The 12,310-nt window shown below is 54.7% G+C and overlaps 1 long non-coding RNA gene across 1 annotated transcript in view; it reads left to right on the top strand.

Moving 5' to 3' along the window:
• Positions 1-12,310, top strand: part of LOC146801962 (uncharacterized) — a 103,731-nt gene that overhangs the window by 25,522 nt on the left and 65,899 nt on the right. Inside the window, exon 2 of the long non-coding RNA XR_014968083.1 lies at positions 10,007-10,105. This is a non-coding gene — a long non-coding RNA (uncharacterized LOC146801962). The remainder of the gene's footprint in view (positions 1-10,006; positions 10,106-12,310) is intronic.

Genomic DNA, 12,310 nt, shown 5'->3' with positions numbered 1-12,310 from the left:
ACGGGCGCTGCTCTCCGACCGGGACCAGTCCATCTCTACCAGCCTGTGGTGAGTCGCAGTGCCCGGGGACGAGACGGGGCTCGGCTGCCATTGTCGGGCAGCAGCGCGGGGGGAAGATCGTGGCCAGTGTCCCATCGCGCCTGGAGCCTGCCCTGCCCTGCGGGCCCTCCGAGCGCTGCTGTTCGAGATCTGCCTGCTTCCCTCTCTTTTGACTCTGCCTGGGCCAACGGGGAGTACGGCCTGCTAACTCCTGATGAGACCCGCACAGGCTCTGCCGCCATAACCCTGAGGTGTCCAGCCCCCTGCCTGCGGTACAAAAGGGGGTGGGGATGGACGGAGCATCAGAACCAATCAAACACTCACACCCAGTCAACAGATCCGGGTTTGATCAATCACCGTTCTTTAGCCCATTCTGCCACCCCAGTTCAGACATGGCCATATGCAAATCAGTCTGAACCTGTGCCTCATGGGAACAGTCCAGCCCGAACTGCCAAGTCATGCCTTCCCTGGACCGGAAACAAGCTTCCTAGGACCGGTTTCTGGCATTTCAGCCGTCTTCAGCCAGGCTTGCTTGAATCCAGTGGCAAAGTGAGCAAGGGACTCACGTCTGAGCGTACCCTGCCAACTTATGTCGAACAAAGCGGTACAAAAGGGGGTGGTGATGGACGGAGCATCAGAACCAATCAAACACTCACACCCAGTCAACGGATCCGGGTTTGATCCATCACCATTCTTTAGCCCACTCTGCCACCCCAGTTCAGACATGGCCATATGCAAATCAGTCTGACCCTGTGCCTCATGGGAACAGTCCAGCCCGAACTGCCAAGCCATGCCTTCCCTGGACCGGAAACAAGCTTCGTAGGACCGGTTTCTGGCATTTCAGCCGTCTTCAGCCAGGCTTGCTTAAATCCAGTGGCAAAGTGAGCAAGGGACTCACGTCTGAGCGTACCCTGCCAACTTATGGCGAACAAAGCGGTACAAAAGGGGGTGGTGATGGACGGAGCATCAGAACCAATCAAACACTCACACCCAGTCAACAGATCCGGGTTTGATCCATCACCGTTCTTTAGCCCACTCTGCCACCCCAGTTCAGACATGGCCATATGCAAATCAGTCTGACCCTGTGCCTCATGGGAACAGTCCAGCCCGAACTGCCAAGCCATGCCTTCCCTGGACCGGAAACAAGCTTCCTAGGACCGGTTTCTGGCATTTCAGCCGTCTTCAGCCAGGCTTGCTTGAATCCAGTGGCAAAGTGAGCAAGGGACTCACGTCTGAGCGTACCCTGCCAACTTATGGCGAACAAAGCGGTACAAAAGGGGGTGGTGATGGACGGAGCATCAGAACCAATCAAACACTCACACCCAGTCAACAGATCCGGGTTTGATCCATCACCGTTCTTTAGCCCACTCTGCCACCCCAGTTCAGACATGGCCATATGCAAATCAGTCTGACCCTGTGCCTCAAGGGAACAGTCCAGCCCGAACTGCCAAGCCATGCCTTTCCTGGACCGGAAACAAGCTTCCTAGGACCGGTTTCTGGCATTTCAGCCGTCTTCAGCCAGGCTTGCTTGAATCCAGTGGCAAAGTGAGCAAGGGACTCATGTCTGAGCGTACCCTGCCAACTTATGGCGAACAAAGCAGTACAAAAGGGGGTGGTGATGGACGGAGCATCAGAACCAATCAAACACTCACACCCAGTCAACAGATCCGGATTTGATCCATCACCGTTCTTTAGCCCACTCTGCCACCCCAGTTCAGACATGGCCATATGCAAATCAGTCTGACCCTGTGCCTCAGCCCCCTGCCTGCTGCTGCACTGCTCCCGGGACGCCGGGGCCTTGTCTTGGCCCACTGGGGATTCCTAGCCTGCAGGGGGCGGTGGGCCTTGGTCAGGCCTTCACTGCTGGTCCCCCGCTTTGCTCCTCTCGGCGCCCTGCTTCCCCCCTTCTGCAAGTGACTGGTTCACCGGGAGTGTGGCCCGCTAACTCCTGCCATGACCCGCATGTGCCTGCCGCCACTGCCCTGAGGGGCCCAACCCTCTGACTGCTGCTGCGCTGCCCCCGTGGCGCCGGGGCCTGGTCTAGGCCTGTAAAGGGCTTCTAGCCTGCGGGGGGTGGTGGGCCTTGGCTCGGCCTTCGCTGTTGGTCCTCTGCTTTGTTCTCTCGCCACCCCCACGCCTGCCTGCCGCTGGTGAGGCCCAGCGACCTGGTGGCACATCGACCTTGGCTACCAGAGCGGGTGGCGGTGAGTGTGCCCTTGGCCCAGCTGGGAGCCACGGTCGGGCTCCCGGGGGCTCTGGCTGGTGTGGAGCAGGGGCCGGAACCCTGCTGATAGTGCCGTGGGAGTCACCAGTGAGTGAGACTTGGGTTTGGGGCCACTATGTCGGGTGGCGGGGCGGAGGGGTGACCTGGTGCCCCCACCCCCCCTCCATTGTCCCCCTGCTCTCCCACCCTCCTTGTAATCCTGGGCCTGCTCCTTCAGTCTGCCATCATTGCTGGCCACCGGCCTATCTCCTGACCGGTGTGTGGCCTCCCCGGTCGCGACCGACTGGGCTGCCCAGAGTCTGATCCCCGCGCCACGGTGATACCACGTGGGAGCACCGGCACACCCGATGCTGCCGGGACATCTGGGCCCCATGGTTGCGAGTGACTCTCTTGTCGCCCCGCCGGTGGAAACCTCCGGTGAAGGGGGTCCGGGGGTGTGGTTCGGCCACCGCATCGGGTGGCAGCGAGACGGCGCCTCCACCCCCCTCCTTCTTGGCTACACTGATCCTGCTCCCTTCCACACCACGCTCCCTGTCGGGGGGTGCTTCTTCAGGTCCGACGGGAGGAATCAAAGGGGGCCCCTTCTGCTCCGGACCACGGGCCTTGGCTCCCCCTGGCCCGCTGTCTGATCCAAGCTCTAAAATACTCCCTTGGAGGGGAAGCCGCTTTGGCCGGACTTGGGGACTGGGCTTGGAGACTGTTGCCGTGGCTGTCGCCTGGTCTGACGCGGCCGCCCTCCTCTGTATCATTTCGCCAGGTCCTGCCGTTGGGACTGAGTCACCGAGCTGATCTTGCCTTTCTTGGGGCCTGTGGGGGGGTCGCAGGCGCCCGGACTTGAGTATTGACGGTCTGGGTGTCGAAGGTTCCCCCTCCTCCTCTGCGGGACCATTGTTCGCCCCTGCCTGTGCTAGTCGGAACCTGCCCCTGGTGGCAATGGGCAGAAACCGCACCCTGCAGAATCCTGCCCCCCAAACTCAAACAAAAATGGACCAATTCACCACATCGGACGGGGATCCTGGCGGTGGGACGCCCAACGTGTCTGGCGCCACCGGGGGTGATCTCACCACCATCCTTCAAGCGATAGGCACGTCGCAAGCATCGGTCGAAAACAAGATTGGAGAAGTGAGGGTAGATATGGCTCTCATTCGCCAGGACCTGCGCAATGCGACGGCTCGAGTCACGGAGGCGGAGGCCCGTATCTCCACGGCGGAGGACGCCATTGACCAACTCAAGACTCAGGTGGCGCGTCTCCAGACCCAGGCCTCGGAGCTCCACCGACGGGCTGAGGACGCCAAAAACAGGTCAGGAGGAAACAATCTACGCCTTGTAGGTTTTCCCAAGGGAGTGGAGCAGGGTCACGACGACACATTAGTGGAAACCTGGGTGCGCTCCTGGATGCCCAAAGATTCCCTCTCACCCTGGTTCGCCGTTGAACGGGCTCACCGCTCCTTGGCTCCCAAGCCTCCACCCGGAGCCCCTGCCCGACCCATAATCCTGAGGGTCCTTAATTTCCGGGACAGAGACACCATCCTCAGGGCGGCCAGGGCACAGGGCCCACTGCAGTTTCAGAACGCCAGGATCATGGTCTTCCCGGATTACACCAGGGAGGGACAGGCCCAGCGTCGAACATACAATGAGGTTAAACAAAAGCTCCGTGACATGGGTCTCCACTACGGCCTTCTCTTCCCGGCCCGGCTCAAAGTTATCTTTCAAAACAAGACAGTCTTCTGTGACAGCCCTCAGGCAGAATGGACCTGGCTCACGGAAGAACGGCCCCTCATGAACCGGCCGTTTTCTCCCCCTGTATGCCGAGTCCCCTCACAGCCACTCCCGACTCTGTCTAAGCCCCAGAGATGCCGGACTAGGTCCCGCAAGAAAAATGACCATCGGGGGAGGGGGGGCATCCCGATCACCAGGTGCACCACCCCAGCGCCCTCTCTCCCAGGCTTCAACTTGGGGGTCCGGCACCCCCGGCCCGACCACCTCGCTGACTGACTTGAACGGTATTCCGGGCCCCTCGAAGTCCTTGCGTCAGGCCGTGTCCGACTCAGACCTGTCTAGGAACCCTGCGCTCCACAGATCCGGTGAAGAAGAGGATACTTGAAAGAGGCCGGCATCAGACACTTTCCATTTCACTTCTCAAAGCACCCACAGCAAGACTGCTCTCTTAATCCTTAAGCTGGAGGCGATCCGACTTCAGTACATCTACCGGTTTTGTGATCTATTTCCAAATTCAGTCCCTGGACTCACGGGCAGTCCTTGTTGCATATTAGTCCCAACTGTCTTTGTCCAATGGGGGGGACGATCCGACATCATGGCTTCCTCAAGCTCTGTGACTTACTTCCTACTGCACTCCCTGGACTTACTTGCAGTCCCTGTTGCCTAACTACCCTATGTGTAACTGCAGCTGTTGACGAATCTTTATCTGAACACATGGAGGGGGGTCCATCTCTGCCATGTCCATGTTCCGCTAACCGTTTTAGCTTAGCACCTAGTAATATTGTAGGGTTGTTGTTTTGAATTGTTTTTCTTTCTCAGGGCGACAGATGCTTCATTTTCAGACGTGTACGGTGGGGGGAGTTGGGGGGTGAGGGAGGGGGGGGACCGTTGTCTCCCGAATGTTTGTTGTTTTTAGCCGCCCACAGGCTGCTGTTCCCTGTTTTTATTGGTAGCCACACATGCACGCATGCCTTTGATGACGACAAGAGACTCACCAGATTGCGTGCCCTCTGCCCAGAGGTCCCGGATACGGAACGTTGTCTCCCTTGGGACCCGGGCTTACTTGCGCTTGTGTCCCCTCTCCCACACACTACCCAGCAGGATAGGGTCTACTTTTCATAGGGCCCTCCACATCCTCTCCTGGAACGTTAGCGGTCTATTGGACCAGATCAAACGTACAGCTGTTCTTCGTAGCGCCCAGCGTCACGCGCCAGATATCCTGTTCTTGCAAGAAACACACCTTCTGGGCTCACAATGTCACTTCCTCGCCCGGTATGGGTTTGACAGGGTTTGGCACTCCGGTTTTACCCGGGGCTCCCGGGTGGTGGCCATACTACTTCGGAAGGGGTTTCCCTTCACCCTGGCACAGGCTGAAACAGACACACAAGGCCGCTATGTGGCCCTGACGGGCACGATCGAAGGGCACCCCCTCAATCTTCTGTGTACATACATTCCCCCCGCTACCATGGCCTCTGCCCTCCACCACTTTACGCTTGTTCTCACCTCCTTTCCACAGGGTCTGACGGTTGTTGGGGGCGACTTTAACGCTGTCCTGCAACCCTCGCGCGACACGACCGGTGTTCCATCGGCTTCCCGCCTAACGTCTGCAAAGCGACTGTCTGACTGGTCCTCCGCCCTGGGTCTCTGCGACGCTTGGAGAGTGTGGAACCCCTGCAAGGAACAGTACACACACACTTCAGCAGCTCACCACACTCACTCTCGTATTGACCTATTCCTGCTATCCACCACAGATTGTCACTTGATGTCCGTGGCCACGGTCTTACCCAGGGGCATCTCAGATCACTCCCCTGTCTCCCTCCGGCTCGGGAACACTCCTAACGGCACTCATACGGCATGGCGGATGAACGCCTGGTTCCTGCAGGATGCAGACTTTGTCGAATCCCTCGGGCTCAGTCTCCTCGCCGGGAACCCTATGGGAAGCCGGCAAGGCTGTGATACGAGGGGTGGGTAGAGGATGGTACACGCGAAACATATGGAATAGTCCGCCTGGCTCACACAGCTGGAGGCCCAGGCGGCACAGCTGGAAGGCGCCCAGGATACCAATGATGACGATGACTCCGCTCGACAACTCACACTGATCCAAGAAGAGATTTGCCAGATCTCGCTGGAGTCCGCTAAAATGCTCTGGCACTCCTCTGTGGCGCGCGTGTATGGCTGGGGCGAAAAAAATGGCAATTAACTTAGTTTCCTATCCCAAGGCCAATCGCATCATTCCCGAGATTCGGGGCGAGAACGGAGCCCACCACGCCACTTCCCAAGCCATCGCCCGAACGTTCGCAGACCATTACGCGGCCCTCTACGCAACCCAAACCCTCTGGTATTCCCTGGCGACCTTATTGTCCGAAACCGGGACCCAGCTGCCCTGCCTTTCCCAGACGGATTTGGAGACTCTAGACCTTCCTTTCACACCGGAAGAGATACATGGGGCTATTTCACTGCTACACTCCGGCAAAACGCCCGGGCCCGACGGTTACCCTCAAGAATTTTACGCTATCTACCGGGACACATTGGTCCCGCACTTGGTGGAGTTGTTTAATTATGTAATAGACAAAGGGTTCTTCCCGCCTGAGACGGATGTGGTCACTATTGTAGTCCTCCCGAAGACACAGCCGCCCTCCCTTGCCTGTGCAGACTACCGCCCCATCTCCCTTCTCAACACGGAGGTCAAAATCTTCGCCACTGTGGTGGCACTACAACTCAGCCCCCACTTGCAGGCGCTGGTTCACCCTGATCAATGCGGCTTCATGCCTGCCCGGGGTACCCGACATTGCATACGCCGCCTCCATCTCGCTCTTGCACATCGCCATCACCTCACCCCGTATCTGGCCTTGCTCTTCATAGATTTTGAAAAAGCCTTTGATATGGTAGATTGGGGCTACCTCGAGGATATGTTGGAGAGGATGGGTCTTGGTCCTGCGTTCCGACGCCTCATCCGGGTCCTCTACTCTACTCCCAAGGCAAGGGTCCTTATCAACGGCGTGTTCTCTGAGACATTTCCTATCCAGAGGGGCACTCGCCAGGGCTGCCCGCTCTCGCCGCTTCTATTTGCATTAGCAATGGAACCCCTGGCTTCCCTCATCCACCAACACCCCCTCATCCGGGGTTGGGCCTGGGATCCTAACCAGATCGACAAGATTGCCTTGTATGCTGATGATGTCCTCCTCTTCCTGGCAGATCCCGAGAGCTCCAGCCCGCGATGCTTGGACACCCTCTCTGCCTTCGAACAGATTTCTGGTCTTAGGCTCAACCTGGCGAAATCCACGCTGGTCCCCCTGCACTCCTCCTGGGCGTGCTTCGACTTGCAAACATCCATCCCCCTGCATAGGCAATCATTCAAGTACCGGGGGGTATGGATCGCCCTCCTCCCAGAGCTCGAATGGGCCCTGAACATCAACCCCCTTGTCACCAGGGCCAAGGCGGACCTCAGAAAATGGCAATCTCTCCCTCTCAACCCCCTTGGCAGGAGTGCCCTTTTCAAAATGATGGTCCTCCCCCGCTTCCTATGCATCTTACAAAACATTACCATTCATCTCCCAGGTAGCTGGTTTTGGGAACTGGACGGGGTCCTTACCTGATTTTTGTGGGGAGGAAAGAGGCAGCGAATGTCCCTGGCACACTGTTGCATACTCCCTACGACGGGGGCATGGGGTGACCAATCTTCCCCTTTACTACCTGGCCACGTGATCCACGATTGGTTCTCGGGCGGTTGGGCCAACCCGGCGTATCGGGTGGAACTCTGGTCATTGGATTTTGCGCAGCGCCAAGCCTACCTGTACGGGTGCCCCGTGCCGCAGGCTCTTCCCCCCGTTACCAGAACAGTGCTTATGGTCTGGCGAGCCGCATTAAGACACGTAAAGTGGGACCGGAAACTCACCAGACAAACACCTCTGTGAAGTGGGACGTGGCTGGCGAAGGTCTCGTCTCTCCGGGACTTTCACAGATTGGACCACATAGGGATCTCGCTATTGGGAGACGTCTGGGTGGGGCACCATGTCAGATCATTTGCGGCCCTATCGCACCGTTACTCACTCCACTTCTCCCAATTCTACAAATATTTACAGCTGAGGCATGCCCTCCAAGTTCACATCCCATCCCCCACATCCTTCCCAGAATTCAGATCCCTGGAGGCCCAAGTGATGATGGGGAACCTGGGCAGAGGGGGGGGTATCGCGGATTTATCGCTCCCTAGTGAACAACGGCCCGCATCCCTAGACCTGCTTCGTGTCCGCTGGGAGGGGTGGCTGGGTCCCTTGGAGGATGCGGATTGGAGGGACGCCCTTATGGCTCCCAAAACATTGACGACCTCCTCCAAGCTGCGTCTAGTCCAACTCTACTATCTCCACACGGCATACCTCACCCCAGCGCGCCTGTACAGTGCCCGCCTACGACCCTCCCCACCCTGCACGCGCTGCAGCGGATTTTTACCACATGGTGTGGCAATGTCCCACCCTCGCGCCGTTCTGGGCAGGGGTGGAACTCGAGCTCACACAAACTCTTGGGTGGGAGGTTCCACACGACCCGCTGCGCCTACTCATGGGGGTGTTTGATGGCCTTGATGGATCCCGGGCTGATAAGCGCTCCTGGGAACGGCAGTGGCGGTAGCGAAATACGATATAGCGGTGCTTTGGTCCCAAGCCAAACCCCCTAATATACGGAGGTGTAGGAGGGGAGTGGATTGGTGTGGAACCCAGGAGGAGCCCTCTTCGAGGCCCAGGGATGCCCCGAACCTTTTGGCAAAATATGGGGCAAATGGTTCAACTTACTGCTGGTCTGAGGGGTTCGTGATTGTCCTGTATATGATTATCTATAGCGGTGTTGTACTCATCCCATGAATGCCTTATGAGTCTCTGTCGTCCCCTATTGATTGTACTGTGCTTAAATAATGTGTCAGATTTGCTACCAATGTATTTTTGTTCTCTTAAAAATCCAATAAACTTGATTATCAAAAAAAAAAGAAGAATACAAGTAAGAGGACTTCACTTTCCATCATCCGTCTGCACAGGAAGTGACATCACTGAATTTCCCATCATCATCTGCCCTAGAAAAGACATCCTTGGATTCCTGCTAAAACCATACTTAAAAGAAGCCAAGCAAGAGGACTTCATTTCCCATCATCCATCTGCACAGGAAGTGACATTTCTGCACTTCCCATCATCAATCTGCACAGGAAGAGATGCCACTGGATTTCTTATCATGTATCTGCACAGGAGGTGACATCTCTGGTGTCCTGCCAAAACCTTCTTTAAAAGAAGAAGCCAAGCACATAACTGCCAAATTTTCTATTTGCATATGTGTAACATTAACATACTTTCAGGGTGCTTATGTTTGACATTTCAATGACTTATGAGTGAGACATTAAGTGACACGTGATCACGAGAAGAAACAAATATTTATCTACGTGTAATGTGAAAGCTTGCAGAAATTATCACTATCTGCAATACAATGGTTTATAAACTGCCATTATTCCCCTTTTGTGCAATGATGGTTTGCAAACAGTCTTTAGGAGGATTACAATGCAAAGTACGCATGACTGAAAAACCAAAATGGACTTAAAGAAATGTGCAAAGAGGACACAAAGCAGCTTCACGGCTATTTTAGGGACAATTTCACCTGTCCATATCCTCCTCCTCCACTCCCTCAAGACACATATGTCCATCTCTCTCTCTCATAATAGGAATCACAATTATAGTAATAGTGCTTGTTTTATTGACCTCTGATGGATAAAATGCAGAGTAAGTCCTACCAGATTTGAAACCTGACACCCCCGAATTATGAGCTACTTTCTACAGTGAAGGGTTAAACTATTATGCTACTTAACTATAAATAAACATGCACACTACTCAGCATATATATAGTCACCCCAAATATCACTTCAATGGCAAGCATCACACATATTCCTCAGATTTATTTATGAGAAGAACGAGCACAAACACGGATGAACTGCAATGTAAATTGAATATCAATCCTGTATGAGCTGAAACCTGTTCGGTCTGTTTTTTACAGTAAGGTAAATCAATCTGCTTTTCCTGATGTGCTGCTGCCATGTGATGTGCAACGCCCACCAGTCCTGGGTTTTTTGCAGCTCTTACCATTAGGAGACAGGTAATTTTGCTTTTTCCATTAATGGTACCTTGTACACTGTCCCAACATACAAATTGTTATTGGACTAAAAGGCAGCTATAACAGTGGGTGTCACACTTACAAACCTGAAAACATGGAAATGGTCTTACTGATTAAAAAGACGCTGCTGTTTGAAAAAAAAACAGCGCACACAAGTTACAGAAAACAATGCTGAACATCTGTATCTTCAGAGAAATTGATAATGTGCCAGGTAAAATTGGAAATACAGGGGCCTCCCCACCCCTACACACGTGACAAGAGCACAGCATGTGAGGGCAATGTTATTGAGGGTGGTGATATTTAACAACACATCTGGCCAGGCAGCCATGATTGTGCCCGGAGGGCAGGGGTCCTGCTGCAGAGATGGGAAAATATCCTGCTCGTGCACCGGTGTCCACCAGCACAATTTCACCCCTAGAGCTCAGTGAGAGTTGTGTACAGCACCTTGGTGGGTGTGGCAACAGGAAAAAAAAGTCCTGCAGCTGCCAGGGGGCCAATCACTGCCTGCGGCGTAAAGTCACTGGTGCCGTGAAATAGGCTTGGTAAATTGCAAAACCAAACCTGATTGTACCTAACAATTTGTGAAAGTTTTTGCACTCACCACTCCCAGTCCAACTGAGTGAGCTGTGGCTCCTGGCAGCTGGCAACAGCACAGCCAGAGCAAGCCGACAGCGGACTGGCTGCTTTTGTTATGCAGCTCCCTGAGTGCCTTACAACATTGCCATAGGGTCCATAATGCGTGACTAATGAATTTTAGTGTGGTGATGCAAACAAAATACATTAGTTGAAACCATTATGCGTGTACTTGGCAGGGCTACCAGCAAGAGTACTTCTTTTCTCACCATCCATCTGCACAGGAAGTGACATCACCACACTTCCGATCATCCATCTGTACAGGAAGTGATATCACTGGATTTCCCATCATCCATCTTCACGAGAAGGGACATCACTGTTTCACTGCACACGCCCCCTGTGCTGCTCCCCTTCCTAGGACCTCCTTAATGGCAGCTGCAGCGTGGATGAACCATTGGCATGCCAAAGACTCTCCAAAGGCAATCCCATCTGCACCTATCTGCGCCTGGTCCGGTTTCAGCACCAGGAATCCTGCCTTCGCCCTACCCATCTCTACCCTGCGGCGCTCTTCCACACTCTCAATCCCGGGCGCCGCTCGCCTCACTGCTGAGACACCGCACCACACAACACAGAACGAGCGCTCACATGCGCCTCCTGCAAGTTCTCATGCACTCTCCCAAACCCTACAACCACCATTCCCCTACCAACAGTACCCAGCACCCCAGTCGCTCATACTCACACAAACCAGTCACCTGGTCACACAGACCAATCACCACCCTCACGTCACGCCACATTCACATTCATGCTCCTTAACACCCGCTCACTGAACACGCCATGGAGATATGGGGCCTATTGCATGACCACACTCCTAACCAGGTCTTCCTCATGGAAATATGGCTAAACCAAACCTTTGCACAGGACATCGCTACAGTCATACCCACCAGCTACAAGATTACCAGGCAAGATCATCAGCATAAGCCCAGAGGTAGCGTTGCCATCATATTCAAAGATACCATCAGCTGTGCCATCTACATGGACACCCCACCAGCTAAATGGAACACCTCATGTTCAAGATATGCATCACAGCCAACTTCTCTTTGGGCAGAACCCTTGTATACAAACCACCAGGACCCTGTACTAAATTTGCCAGCAACATCACAGAGTGTACCCCTCATCATCAATGCCAGCAGCTTCATCTTCCTCGGAGACCTTAACTTTCACTTAGAAGACTACACCGACCCAAACACTACAGCCTTCCTAGGAAACCTTGGTCTCACCCAACACGTTACCAAACCCACTCACACAACCAGACACATATTGTACCCAGTTTTTTACTCAATCATCACCATCACAGTCGACTAGCCAGCAACTATGACCTGGACAGAGCTGGCCCGCGTCAGTTTCAGCATAACCATCCAGTACCACCACCGATCTACCACCACCAAACCCACCGCTGCAGAAGGAAAAAGCATCACAGAAGAGTAATTGGCCTCTGTTCTCTCCGTGCACCGACCCGAACACACCAAGACCCTCAGCAGTTGGATCACCGCATACACGGACACCCTGACTCCCCTCAATTGCAACCCAACAGCAAGAGCCCAACCTCAGGCTAGC

This window comes from Triturus cristatus, chromosome 8, assembly GCF_964204655.1.
Source record: "Triturus cristatus chromosome 8, aTriCri1.1, whole genome shotgun sequence".
Taxonomy (NCBI): Eukaryota; Metazoa; Chordata; class Amphibia; order Caudata; family Salamandridae; genus Triturus; species Triturus cristatus.
The sequence above is the reverse complement of the archived record's forward strand: the minus strand, read 5'-3'. Positions and strand labels throughout refer to the sequence as shown.